This window comes from Protopterus annectens, chromosome 1.part2 (assembly GCF_019279795.1).
Source record: "Protopterus annectens isolate FY-2018-M chromosome 1.part2, PAN1.0, whole genome shotgun sequence".
In the NCBI taxonomy this organism is placed as follows: Eukaryota; Metazoa; Chordata; order Ceratodontiformes; family Protopteridae; genus Protopterus; species Protopterus annectens.
In genome coordinates, this window is record NC_056727.1 from 88817171 (window position 1) to 88830870 (window position 13700).

At 49.0% G+C, this 13700-nt stretch overlaps 1 protein-coding gene across 1 annotated transcript in view; it reads left to right on the forward strand.

Annotated features, from left to right (window-relative positions):
* Positions 1-13700, forward strand: part of PAPOLG (poly(A) polymerase gamma) — a gene marked incomplete in the record, with an annotated part of 1229485 nt that overhangs the window by 170291 nt on the left and 1045494 nt on the right.

A 13700-nucleotide genomic window follows, 5' to 3' on the forward strand; every position in this document is an offset into this window, starting at 1 on the left:
TAAGTCTTTGATATACTGGCTGGATGTTGGGCTACCCTTGGCAGGGAAATCCCCTTAGTAAAGAATATACTATAACAGTGAAGTGAGGGACATCTATATTTATGGTAAGATTTTACACAAGTGTACTTTTTCTCAGTCTCTCAGCAAATATGAGCTGTTACAGAAGGAATTTCCAGAGCCTTCACCCATTCTTCTAGTTATGTCAGCTTTGGAAGATATGTTTCTGCAGTTTTCCTCAGAGCCAGCCAGCTACTCCTAAAAAGGTAGATAGGATGTACAAAATTCATCAGTCTTTTCCATTTTTGTACACTGTTCCTATTAACTATAGCTTTAGTTAATCCTTCTGCTGCTAAACATTAAGTTGATTCCAATCCTACTGTTTCCGATAGCAATGGAAAGATTATTAGTAAGTATGGGGGAAAGTGTATTCTTTTTTCATTTTAAGAATTTTGAATTGACAAGATCATATGTTCTTGCTTATTGTGAATATGAGGGATGCTTTGTCTGTATTCCTCTTACGAAGAAAAATCTGCTTTAACTCATTAACATATGTGGTATGGAATGTCACACCTCTAGCAACCTACACACACTTTGCATTCCAGAACATTTTTGAAAAATAAAGTATAAGATGAACAAATGTAGATATTTTTTGAACAAAAAATCTAATAAAACAGTGCAAATACCAATGTTATCAGGAAGAAGTATTCGTTACAGATATAATAGTCTTCTCTGTAAATACTATAATCTGAAGTAGTTAACTTCATTTGTGCATCAACCTATGGGTTATCGGATCCGAGCCGGCAGTTTACAACAGCTGAGATCTGAGCCCCAAGCTCCTCCCCCTACCCATAATCCCCTGCTATCCCTTACTGACCTCAGATCTAGTTTGCTGCGGTTACACCAGCAGCTTGATCTCGAGCTTCCAGGGCCTTTAGAGCATATTCTGAGAGAAAATCTTCTTTTTTTTTTGATAACTAAAATTTGAGTTTGTGTTTGTTTTTAGAATAGTTCATTAAACTTTTTTGTTGGTGTACCCTTTTTGTATTACCCCCCCTCCCCCCGTTTCATGAGCGTTAGGGTGTGTGTGGTTTTTGGGGCCTAGTGAGTGTGTTTTAATTTACTATGGCAGAGGCCCCCAAAACATTTTTTTCTAAATGTACCGCCTGTGGCCATAAGCTCTCCCCAGCGGATGGCCACACTCAGTGCGTTTTATGCCTTGGGGTTGAGCACCTGTCATCCGGCTGCGCTATTTGTGTAGCATTCAACCCCAGGTCTCTCGAGGACCGGAGGTCGAAGCTGATTCTGGCGGGACTTCTGCCCCCGGATTTGGCTCCATCCTCCGGTCCCCCCGGGGCTCCTGCTGTGGCTGCGCCTTCGGCTACTTCCCTTCCCTTGGCCGGGACTCAACCTCCCTCCTTGGGCCAAGAGGCTAGAGAAGCTAGACATGAGAAGCGCAAGGAGAAGCATCACAAGCGGCAGGCCGAAGTCTCTGCATCGGCCCCGACAGCCAAGCGTGCTTCTCCCTCCGAGCCTTCTCCTTCTTGGCTCCGTTCACCCTGCTTCTCGCCAGGGTTGGAAGAGGAGGAGGCCCGGTTTCCTTTGAGGTCATCGAGGCGGCACTCCCGTCCCTCCGCGGTGGCCTCCTCTAGGTCCACTAGAAGTTTAACTGATGCAGACTTGGACCGGATGATGCGAAGGTTCCTCCAGGCCCAACTGCAGATGGGAGTGCTCCTGCCTCCCCCCCCCCCCTCCAGGGGGGAGCTCGATCCCATGTTTTGTCCCGATTGCTGCTTCTCCGACCCGCTTTCTGGGTTTGGGGTCTTCGGAGCTGACTAGCGTTGGAGCTGGGGGACTGTCGGCGCCGATAGTAGAGTGCTTCGGCGCCGATGGCACCCTCGAGTCTGTCGGGTCCCTTTTCTGCGGATCCGAGCTCTCTGAGCCGAGAGCTGAGCTTCGGATCCGAGACTGTTAGTATGCCTTTGGCTCCGTCCAGGTCAGAGCATACTGGGCCGTCTGATCCAATCACTTTGGCGCCGCCTCCAATCTGCACGTCAGATCCGAGGGAGGGTCTGCTCTCGGATCCTAGGGAAAGCAGCTCTCCTTTGGCCTTTGACGTGGTGGAGAGGATTCTGTCGAGGGACTCCAGGCCCCCGGCCCTAGCTACGGCCCCACCCTGCACTCCCTCTTAGACTGGCCAGACTTCCATCACCCGGCCCCAGGGACAGCCTGCTCTTACGTCCCAGATCGTTCCTTTGTTGGAACAGGATGTGGTTGGTGAGGCCTTCTTGGACAGCCCCCCCCCCGAGGAAGTCCCTCACAAACGCAAGTGCAAAAGGAGGCAATTGGACTCCCCCGAGTCCTTGACAGAGGACACTGACTTGGAGGAAGGGGAAGGCTCCCCAAGATCACCCCCCCGAAGATGTCTCATTTGGAGACATCATGGAGATGCTCAGGATTAGAGGGGGGTGGTCTGCCCCAAAGCCTACCTCGGACGAGTCAGTGTTTCTGGAGGCGTTTGAAGCAGGCCCATCTACCTCTTGGATGTCCCCTCCAGCCGACCCCCTGGTAGACCTGATCACTACCAGGGCATGGAATGAGCCAGACACTGTGGAGCCCGTTCCCAAGAGGCCGGACAGAATTCTTAGCCCCCCCCTCAGACAGGTCACATTGGAGTAAGGGGTCCCCCATAGATGCCATGTTGGTGGCGGCTGCCACTAAAAGGGAACTAGCCCAGGAGAGTCCCTCTGTCTATTCTCCTGACAAGGAGTCTCTGGCGATGGACCGCTTGGGGAAGCAGGTGTTTGCTTTAGCCACCTTCTCAGTAAGGTCGCTGAACTATATGGCGCACGTAATATGACTCCAGCGGGACCTTATCAAAGAGTACGCTGGGTCGCCCCCAGAATCCATGTCGGCAGAGGACAAACAAGTTTGCTCTACCCGAATGGCCACTCTCAGGTCTATTTCCAATACCTCTATGCGGCTACTATCCCATGCTACGGAGGGAGCCGCTAGAGCTAGTGGAGCGGGTGTCGTCCTAAGGCCACAGGCATGGCTCCACCACTGTGATTTCGCAGAACCCTTTAAGGCGTCATTCGCTAACGCCCCATTTGATGGTTCTGCCCTCTTTGGCAAGACCGTACGTGGCACCTTGGTCCAGAGTGAGAAAAACGGGAAGACGCTGTCTGACGTCGGAGTCCGCTTCTCTGCTCCCCAGAGGTCCTCCTCCAAGAACCAAAAGGGACAGAAGAAGATGTGGTTCCGGAAGTCTCAGCAGTCCCGTTTCGCTCAGGACCCCCCATCCTTCAGGGGCAGATGAGGACAGGGTGGACACCTCCCTAGAGGCAGAGAGGGCCCGAAAAACTTTGGGTCCAGAGAACCTTTCTCTGATCGGCCCACGCAGCAACCCTGAGGGGTTACCCGACTGCTCCACTCTGGAGGCAGTCGGGGGGGGGCGTTTCTCGAAGCACCTAGCAGCTTGGGAGTCCATCACAACAGACTGCTGGGTGCTTCGGATTATATCCAGAGGCTACAAGATTCCGTTTCTCCATCCCCCTCTCAGATCCAGATCCCTCCCCAATGTCCCACCCGATCAGAGGGAGGCCGCAGCCGCGGAAATTCAGCGTCTGATAGAAAAGGGAGCCATCCAGCACGTCCCCCCAGACCAGTACGGATCAGGCTTTTACTCCAGGTTCTTCTTGGTGCCAAAAAAGACGGGGGACTTAAGACCAATCCTCGACCTTTCTCTCTTGAACCTGGCGGTAACCAAGGAAAAGTTCCGGATGGTCACTGTTCAATCCATTCTCCCCCTCTTGCAGGAGAACGACTGGATGTGCTCCATAGACCTCAAGGACGCGTACTACCACATCTTGATGGACAGACGGTCCAGGAGGTTTCTTCGCTTCAGGCTAGGAGCCAGCCATTACCAATTCAGGGTCCTCCCCTTTGGTATCACCACAACCCCCAGGGTGTTCACCAAGGTGTTAACGGCCCACCTGAGACTCCACGGAATTCAGGTCTTTCCATACCTGGACGACTGGCTCCTGACCGCTCCCACAAGGCATCTACTCTGCACAGCCAGGAATCCTTTTCTTCACCTAGCTCCCCGGCTGGGGATCATGATCAATGTGGGAAAATCTTTCCTTCTTCCGACTCAGGTCATAGATTTCATCGGAGCCAGGTTGAACACAAATCAGCTTATAGCCTTCTTGTCTCTGGACCGGCTGCAATCTTTAAAAACTTCATGTGCAGGCCATTCTTCATTGCCCAGCCCCTCCGGCGGAATTGGTCCTGAGGGCCTTAGGCTCGATGGCGGCAACCATCAACCTTTTGCCCATGGCACGCCTAAATATGAGAATCCTGCAATGGACCCTCCAAGTCCAATGGTCCTTCCTTCATTACCCCCTGAGCCATCCTGTTCCTCTCAGCAGGGTTTGCAGGAGAGCCCTCTTGTGGTGGCTGCAATCTCCGGACCTCCTGTCCCCTCCCTTAACCACGGTGACCACGGACGCCTCTTGCCTCAGGTGGAGGTGGCATTGTTTGGGCAGGACCGTCCAAGGCACATGGAACCATGTGGAGACCTCACTGCATATCAGTGTCCTAGAGATGAGGGCCGTGCTGTTAGCGTTGCAAGCACTACAGAGCCTTCTTCCTGTCGGGACAATTGCCATCCAGACGGACAACATGTGGGTCGTCTGGTATATCAACAAACAAGGGGGAACCAGGTCCTATCCACTTTGGCGAGAGGCCATGAGAGTGTGGGAATGGACGAATTCCACCAACCGTTTTCTCATAGCGACGCACATTCCGGGACGGTCCAACATCCTAGCGGACAGATTTGAGTCGCACCATCCTCTCGCCATACGAGTGGTCTCTGAATCTCAAAGTAGTGAAGCAGATTTTCTCCAAATGGGGTCAATCTCGTTGCAATCTTTTCGCTTCTCCCTCAAACACAAAGTGCAATGACTACTTCGCTCTAATTCCCCCACCCAGGGAATCTCCAAGAGATGCTCTGGTGCATGTTTGGCCACCCAGTCTACTTTATGCTTACCCTCCACTTCCCCTGATGAAGTTTCTGCAGAAAGCCAGACGGTTGGGGAGCAGAATAATCCTCATAGCCCCATTCTGGCCTCGTCAGGCGTGGTTCCCATATCTATGGTTTCATCTGGTGAATCCTCCCTGGATTCTAGATCCCATTCCGGATCTGATTTCTCACCCATTGGGCCTGCCAGCCCCGAACCTGAACAACCTCAAGCTCACGGCTTGGTTGATCCAGTTCCACTGTTAGCTCTGACTCCCAGTATCTCTTCCCCGGTCAAAGCCATCCTAGTAGCTGCTCACAAGCCGTCTACTAGAAGGGTTTATAATAGCAAATGGAAACGCTTTTCTACCTGGGCGGAGCACAAGAACTTAGACCCCTTCACAGCTCCGTTGCCAGCAATATTAGACTTTCTATCAGGGTTATTTGACCAAGGTGCTAGCTCCTCCACAGTCAAAGTACAATTGGCAGCTATCTCTCATTACCATGCTGGATGTGGTCTGGGTCCTTTGACGTCATCCAGATTATGCAAGGCCTTCTTAAAAGGCACCTTCTTACTAAGACCCCCGGTGAAGGATGTAGTCCCTCCTTGGGATTTAGCGCTGGTACTCCAACTTCTCCCTTTGAGCCTGCAGCTTCGGTGGATCTCAAATTCTTATCCTGGAAAACAGCTTTTATTGTTGCCATTACTTCGGCAAGAAGGGTTTCGGAACTTCAAGCCCTTTGCGCCAAGCCTCCGCACTTGACTTTCCACAAAGATAGAGTATCCCTCAGGACCAGTCCCTCCTTTCTGCCCAAAATTGCGTCCGAATCTAACATCAACCAGTCTATTAACTTACCAGTCTTCTTTCCCAGTTATCAGAATAAGGGTGAGTACAAGTTGCATTCCTTATATGTACACAGACAACTACGATTCTATTTACACAGGACAGCTGGCCACAGGGAATCAGGCCAGCTGTTTGTATCCTTTGCTAAACCTAGTCTGGGGAAACCTGTTTCAAAAGTCACATTGTCCAGGTGAGAGTTCTGGCCGGCCTGCACCTCAGGGAGTCCATGCCCATTCTACTCTGTCTATTTCGACCTCCGCTGCTTTTCGTTCTAGAGTATCTTTGGATGACATTTGCTCAGCAGCCACGTGGGCTTCATCTCATACCTTTATAAACCACTATAAGCTGGATATTGTCTCCAGGGGGAGAACGTCCTTTGGCTCCGCAGTGCTCTGGAACATCCTTCCATGAGGGCCTCCCAAGATTCAGGTAGTTGGGGACTCTGTCCCATAGGTTGATGCACAAATGAAGTTAACTACTTCAAATTAAGAAGTTATATACTCTCCATAACGTTCCATCTGAGGAGGCAAACTTAATTTGTCAACAACCGTCCCTCCCTCCGCCCCCCTGACCTACTTGGATGTTCATGGTATTCCTGTGTCATGACCGATTGTACCCAGGTTAACATATAGAGGGTCTCCTCTTCTATGATATTGCAGGTGTTGCTTTTAGGCAAACTCTTATCTGAGGTCAGTAAGGGATGGCAGGGGATTATGGGTAGGGGGAGGAGCTTGGGGCTCAGATCTCAGCTGTTGGAAACTGCCGGCTCGGATCCGATATGGATCCGATAACCCATAAGTTGCTGACAAATGAAGTTTACCTACTCAGATGGAACGTTATGTTGAGTACATAACTTCTTATTATACGACTGGCCATTATTATTCAAAAACGAGCACTTTGATTGCCAACCCAACCAGCATGCCCGTTGTAAATCAGAGAATATACCAATGGGAAAATGTCTGGCCGCCCGAACTTTTTCCCGTAATATATATATCGTTTTTTTTTTACTTTTCTTTTCTTTTTATGTTAAGAGCAACTAGGAATCCAGTGTATATCCATTTCCTAATTAGGTACTGGTGATGACAAAGACCGTGTGGTCTCTTCAGATCTGAATGTTTCTATGTCGCTGTTTTGCTGCTTTCAGCCCCGCCACCACCTCGAACCTATGAGAGTGCATCTACATGTGCCAGCCGATTTCCCACGTTTATATTGAAACTAGGTAAGTCGCTGTTCCTGGGGTTCAGATCTGCTGTCCGATTCCACCCAGTGTTTTCATGGACTTAATCCAAATGGTTTCATTAAGGTTGAGAATCCTTTGAATTGTAGGTGTGGGCAGTGAGTCTCTCTCAAGTCATAAACTTCTCTTGTAGATTTGGAGTAAACAGTCTACAATATAAATGTTTCCACCGTGGGTCAAACGTGCTACTAAAATATCCTTTTTTCTATTTGAGGGAAGGGGAGGTTGGTTCTCAGCCTTGTTCCACAATAGCAGTGAATACTCCGGCTGTCTAAGATTAACTTGGTGCCGACTTTCTCAGTTAACAGCAACACTATTTGTGTTCTGCCACTTGTTTAAAGTGTCTTTCCTTTACAGTTGTTTTCAACTAAATTGCAGCTGTTGCATGCATTAAATAAAAAGTGTTTGATGTACTGCATAAGCGTGGGAACACAAGTCCCATACGCATTACATCAAGAAAAGCCCCTGGATACCAACAAGAACACGAAAGGGCAGCATGGACGTATTATGCAAAGACATTATTTAAGAAAAGTTTTTTTTTTCTTAAATAATGTCATTGTATAATCGCAATAACCCGCGGCTGGGTGTGGGCAATGCTGGATTTACCCACAGTTGGTTTTGTTTGGTCACTCTGGCTTCACGCTTGTGACCAAACCACACCAACCATGGGTAAATCCAGTATTACCCACACCCAGCCGTGGGTTATTGCCTAAATATATTATAATGTACACAAACCCCAAATCATATTTTTCTAAACTCTCACAAATTTTCATTTCTTTAAAACTGTACAATGTAGACTTGTATTGTTAGAAGATTTTTGTTAACTAGATGCAAGCTTTTACATGAAATTCCTTGTGCATAATTCGATAGTTGAGATGGTTACAAAAATATGAAAACATATATTTAATTGTATAATTAGCAATACAAATATATTTTCAAGATGTTCAACTTACTGTGCAAATATCAGATGTCATGTAGTCCAATCTCACCTACATTCTTACCCATGGGTTCAGAGTCGAACCTCGGCTTCGACTCGGCCATTCTCTAGCTTGAAGTCTTCACTTGGCTTGTGGCTAAGAGGTGTATCCCATGCTGCAACGCGCTTATCTCCAGATCTCGTTTGCCGCTTGTACAGCTCGGATGTGGTCTCGCTCTTGGCCGTGGTGAAGTACAATTTTTCGATTTATTTTTTTCAGTATTGTAGCTCCAAAAGCTATTTTCATAGCTAGTGTGTGTGTTTTGCTTGTGCAGGTTGTGTGACCAGTTCTGTTGACCTTTTCTTGGTATCCCGTTTCCTTTTTTGGTGTTACAGGCTAGGCCCGTTTCAGTTAGAGGACCTAGTCCTCCCCTGGTTTTGTGTAGTATAACCGTTAGCAGGGTTTTTTTTTTTGTTGTGCAACTGTTTTTGGTGCCCTCTTTTCCCTGAGCTAGGCCCGATTAACTTAGAGGACCTAGTCCTCCCTGTGGTCATCCCCGCGGTCTGTAGGCCATTTCAGTTAGAGGCTTTCGTTTCCCGCACTCTATTTTGGTTATTTTTGCTTTATTTTGGTGAAGGTGTCCCTACTGCTTTTTCCTGTGTGTGTGTTCTTGCTATCAGCATGTCCAAGGATTCTAAAGAACACAGGCCTTCGGGCTTTAAAAAGTGCGTCAAATGTAATAATAAGATGTCTTTGACGGATGGGCACTCAGTGTGCGTATATTGCTTGGGGGCTATTCACCTACAAGAGTCCTGCTTGTTCTGCCACGCTTTCAGTCTCCATGTGCTGCAAGATAGGAAGAACAAGCTTATTTTAAAAGGATTGTTGAAACCTTCCTTTGAAGAAGACTTGGAGAGGTCTTCTAGTTCCAGATCGTCTCCTTCCAAACTGGACAAAAAAACAGACAAAAATCCTTAAGGAAACTCTCTCAGGCTCTGTCAGTTTCCTCGGAGTCGCCAGAGAAAATCACTCTAACTACAGTTGCTTCTTCAGCTCCACTGGCTTCGAGGCCGACAGAAGACAGTGCAACTGTGATGTCGACATTAGTTCGCAGTCTATTGGAGCCGGTGACAGATTTACCAGTTTGGAGACAGTCACCAGTTTTTCAACCAGTTTCTCCAACTCACAGGTCTCCCTCTGCAGGAAGATCCAGATCCTCGACCGTGTCCTCTAGGACCCTTTCCAATGACTGTCGATAGAGTGGTGAGGAAACTGCTCCAGTCATCAGTGCTAGCTAAATTGTTTTCGGCTCTGGCCCATTCAGCTCCAGAGCCCATCCTCCCTTCATCTTTGGCTGTACCTCCTCCGAACCTTTCTTCGGAGCCAGAGCTCAGTTCCGTCTGATGCAGTGAGGTCGGTTCCAGTAGCCCTTTTTGGCATCTTGGCTCCGATCTCTGCTCCGACCCTGTTGGCGCCGTCCACGGGGTCCAGGATTCACAGTTCACTGGTCGGAGCCGAGAGGGAGGTCTCAGATAGATATTCGGCTCCGAGCCTTCCTCTCTGTGCTTCGGCTCGGGTGAGTATAGACCCGACATCGGCTTCGGACCTAATCTCCTCTGCTTCGAGGGTTACTACCGTATCTTCCAAGGTTAGACTACCTTCGGAGCCGGGGCGATCAGCTTTCAAGGTCATGAGGAGTGTGCTGGCCAGGTCGTCAGCTGCATCATATGGCACCAACTCTCTTCCCTCTCCAGCACCGATATCAGTCTCAGATCACCCTCTATCCAGGGACAGCAGAGACCCAAGGCCTCAGGATACCTCCATGAGTGGTCCCCAACTGTCTGAGGCCTCCCCAGATTTCTTACCTAAGGAGCCCCCAGAAAGAGAGTATGCAAGAGGAAGCACACTGACTCTCAAGATGAGTCTGTCACATCTGACACCGACCTTGAGGAGTCCCATAAGTCGGCTTCTGACTATCTCTTTCTCAGATATCTTGGAAATATTGAGACAGAGAGGTGACTGGCCATCCAAAGCCCCTGCTGAGGAGGAGTCTGTGTTCCTGAAGGCCTTTGGGTCCCAACCCTCTGCCTCTTGGGCTTCTCCCCCGTTCGAGCTCCTGGATCTCGTTTGTCGAAAGGTGTGGGAATCTCCAGACACTGTGGAACCGGTCCCTAGGAGATCCAACAAGTTTTTGTCCACTTCCCCGATAGAGAATTTCTTACAAAAGACGTTGTAGTAGATGCCATGGTGGTGGCAGCAGCCACCAAGAAGGAACTTGCAGAAACTTCATCTACTGTCCTTCCCCCTAACCAGGAGTCCAGGGCTATGGACAGGTATGGGAAGCATGTGTTCTCTTCAGCTACCTTTACACTGCGGTCGCTGAACTATTTGTTGCATTTTACACGGCTCCAGAGAGATCTCCTAAAAGAGCTGGAAGATCCTCTATAGGGTAACGTTTCTGATGCTGTGGCTCAGAAGGTCAATGCTCAGATGTCTACCCTAAATTCTATTACCAACTCCTCCATGAGGCTGATCTCTTATGCAGCCGACTGAGCAAGCAGGGCTGCGGGTTCCGGAGTTTCTCTTAGGAGACACTCCTGGATGCGCCTGTGCAACTTCACGGAGGCTTTCAAGTCTACCTTCACCAATGCCCCCTTTGACTATTCATCCTTATTTGGAACCATGGTGAAGGACACTCTAACTAGGTGAGAGCAGGAAGGAAAAACCCTATCTGCCATGGGAGTTTTTCCATGCCTTCTAGTCCTTACCCCCAAGGGCCAGAAGGGTGGAAAAATTTAGTTCAGAAAGTCGCAGAGGTTTTTTCACGATGCATAGAGTGATTCCCCCTCCAGAGGCAGAGGAGGGGGTGGAAATTCAGGTAGATGCCGCCCTAGAGGCAGAGGAGGCCCGCGTAACCAGGGGGACCGTGATTCCTTTCGTGGTTCTCCCTACCAGCGCTCCTGAGGGGAAGCCCGACTGTGCATCTCTGGAGCCAGTCTGGGGTCGCATTTCTCTATACCCAGAAGCCTGGCGAGACATCACCCAAGACGAGTGGGTATTAGAGATAATTTCCAGAGGTTATCATATTCCCCTTCTTTCTTATCCCCCTCCAAACAAAAGAATCCCAGACGTTCTACCCAAAGGGATTCCGCAACTTTAGAAGTACAAAAGTTGCTGTCAAAGGGAGCCATCCAGCTTGTCCCATCAGACCTAGTAGGATTAGGGACTTACTCCAGATTCTTTTTGGTACCGAAAAGAACAGGTGACCTGAGACCCATCTTAGATCTCCGCCGTTTGAACCTTCATGTAGAGAAGTCCAAGTTCCGCATGATCACATTACAGTCAATTCTCCCGTTATTAGAGAAAGATGTGTGGATGTGCTCCATCAACCTCAAGGATGCTTACTACCATATCAAAATGGACAGGGCATCCAGAAGTCATTTACGCTTCCGGCTGGGAGCCAGTCATTTTCAGTTTTGCGCCCAGCCTTTTGGTCTCAACCACACACCTCCAGGGTGTTCACCAAATGCATGGCAGTGGTAACGGCTCACTTGAGATGTCAGGGGTTCCAAGTGTTTCCGTACCTGGACGCCTGGCTCCTGTCTGCCACCACCAGGCATCTACTTCTACAGACCAGGGACGCCACTATTGCCCTATGCTAAAGTTTGGGAATTACTCTGAATTGGGAAGTCTGCCTTGTTGTCCTCGCAGCGTGTTACCGTTATCGGCGCCGGATTAGACACTGTGCTCATGAGGGCCTTCTTACCAGAAGAGAGAATTCAGGTTTTACAGCAGCAGGTCTACGCTTTGCTGCCACTGAGGAAAGTCAAGGCAAAAGTGGTCCTCGAGTTATTAGAGACCATGGCTGCCACGATTATGCTAGTTCCTCTTGCAAGACTACACATGAGGCTTCTTCAGAGGCTACTTTTTGCCCAGTGGTCTCTGCAGCATCTCCCGCTCTCCCATCTTATTCTGATTACAGACAGGTGCAAGCAGGCTCTGCGCTGGAGGCTTCAGACCAGCAATCTTAACACGGGTATGCCTTTTGTTCTTCCTTCTCCGGTTGCTACGGTGCCACTGATGCCTCCCAGATCGGGGGGGGGGGGGCATTATCTCAGCAGGACAGGCCAAGGCACGTGGCAAGAACACGAGATCCATTTGCATATCAATGTCTTAGAGTTGAGAGTGGTGCTATTAGCGTTGCAAGCACTTCAGGGCTTTTTTCCTCATGGGACTATTGCAATCCACTCAGACAACATGTCAGTGGTATGGTATTTGAGCAAACAGGGAGGACCCAGGTCGTATCCCCTTTGCAGAGAGGCACTTAGAGTGTGTCAGTGCGCAGTATCTTCCCGATGCTTTCTAGTGGCAACGCACATACCAGGGAAGTCCAACGTAATTGCCGACAGGCTGAGCAGATCTATTCTGATGCCTCATGAGTGGTCCATGAGCGAACAAGTGGCGAAGCGGTTTTTCCGCAGATGGGGTCAGCCTTGCTGCGATCTATTTGCCAGCCCCCTCAATGCCGAATGCAGCAGCTACTTCACCCTTATCCCCCCCGAAGGGGGAGGCACCCAGGGACGCTCTAGTGCAAGATTGGCCATCCGGTCTTCTCTATGCCTTCCCTCCAATCCCCCTGATAACGAAGGTTATTCGGAAAGCACAATCTTTGGGAAGCAAAATGATACTGATTGCACCACACTGGCCTCGTCAGATTTGGTTTCTTTTTCTCCACCCTTATCTAATGGACGATCCGTGGATTCTGGACCCAGAGCCAGATCTGCTGACTCGTATGTCAGGGCAGTTCCACCCCTCCATTCAGACCCTCCGGTTGACAGCATGGCTGCTCCAATTCCGTCCCTAGTCAGGCTTCATGATTTTTCCCCGGAGGTAGTTCATATTCTGTCTTCTTCCCACTAGGAAGATCCACTAGGAAGATTTATTTCCAGTAAGTGGAAGAGATTCTCCATTTGGGCCCATGAAAGGCAGATCCTTATACAGCTCCCATTTCATCAGTTTTAGAGTTTCTTTCTCAACTGGCAGCGCCAGTTAAACAAGGTTAAACTACTTCTGGCTCCGTAAAGTCTGCTGTTCAATTTTTTCCTTAGAACTTCTCTACTTGCAATCTAAACAGTCTATTCTCTATCTCAAAAGCTCAGCACTTGCTCCTAAAGCGTTTTTATATAGGTAAAGTCCTTATATACTAAAAGTACTACATTAGCCTAGAATCCCCTTGAGTACCCATTTCCCTATAGGTCCCTTCTGACTCAGTTACACAGCAAACTTTTTCACTTTTTCTAGCATGTCGAAGGGTCAGTTGCTAGCGTCCTCTCCTGTTCAGCTGGTTAATCTTGGCATCTTGAGGCAATGTTACAATTGCCTCATGTACACAGACAACCCACTCCTTCTCCCACAAAACACAAATACATGTGAGAGATGCAACTATATAGCCAAACTGGAGGCTGAGCTCTCTCAACTCAGGACTGGAAAGACCAGACAGGAGGAGAAGGAAACCACGCACACCACAAACCCAGTTTCACATAGAACTATCACAACTGCAAAACAAACACATAAACACACATACATACTCTGAGGCACTGATCAAAAATCTACCAAAACTACAGAGGCCTCCAAAGCAGACACCCAAGCAACTGTCACCTCAAGACATAAGACATGCAACATAT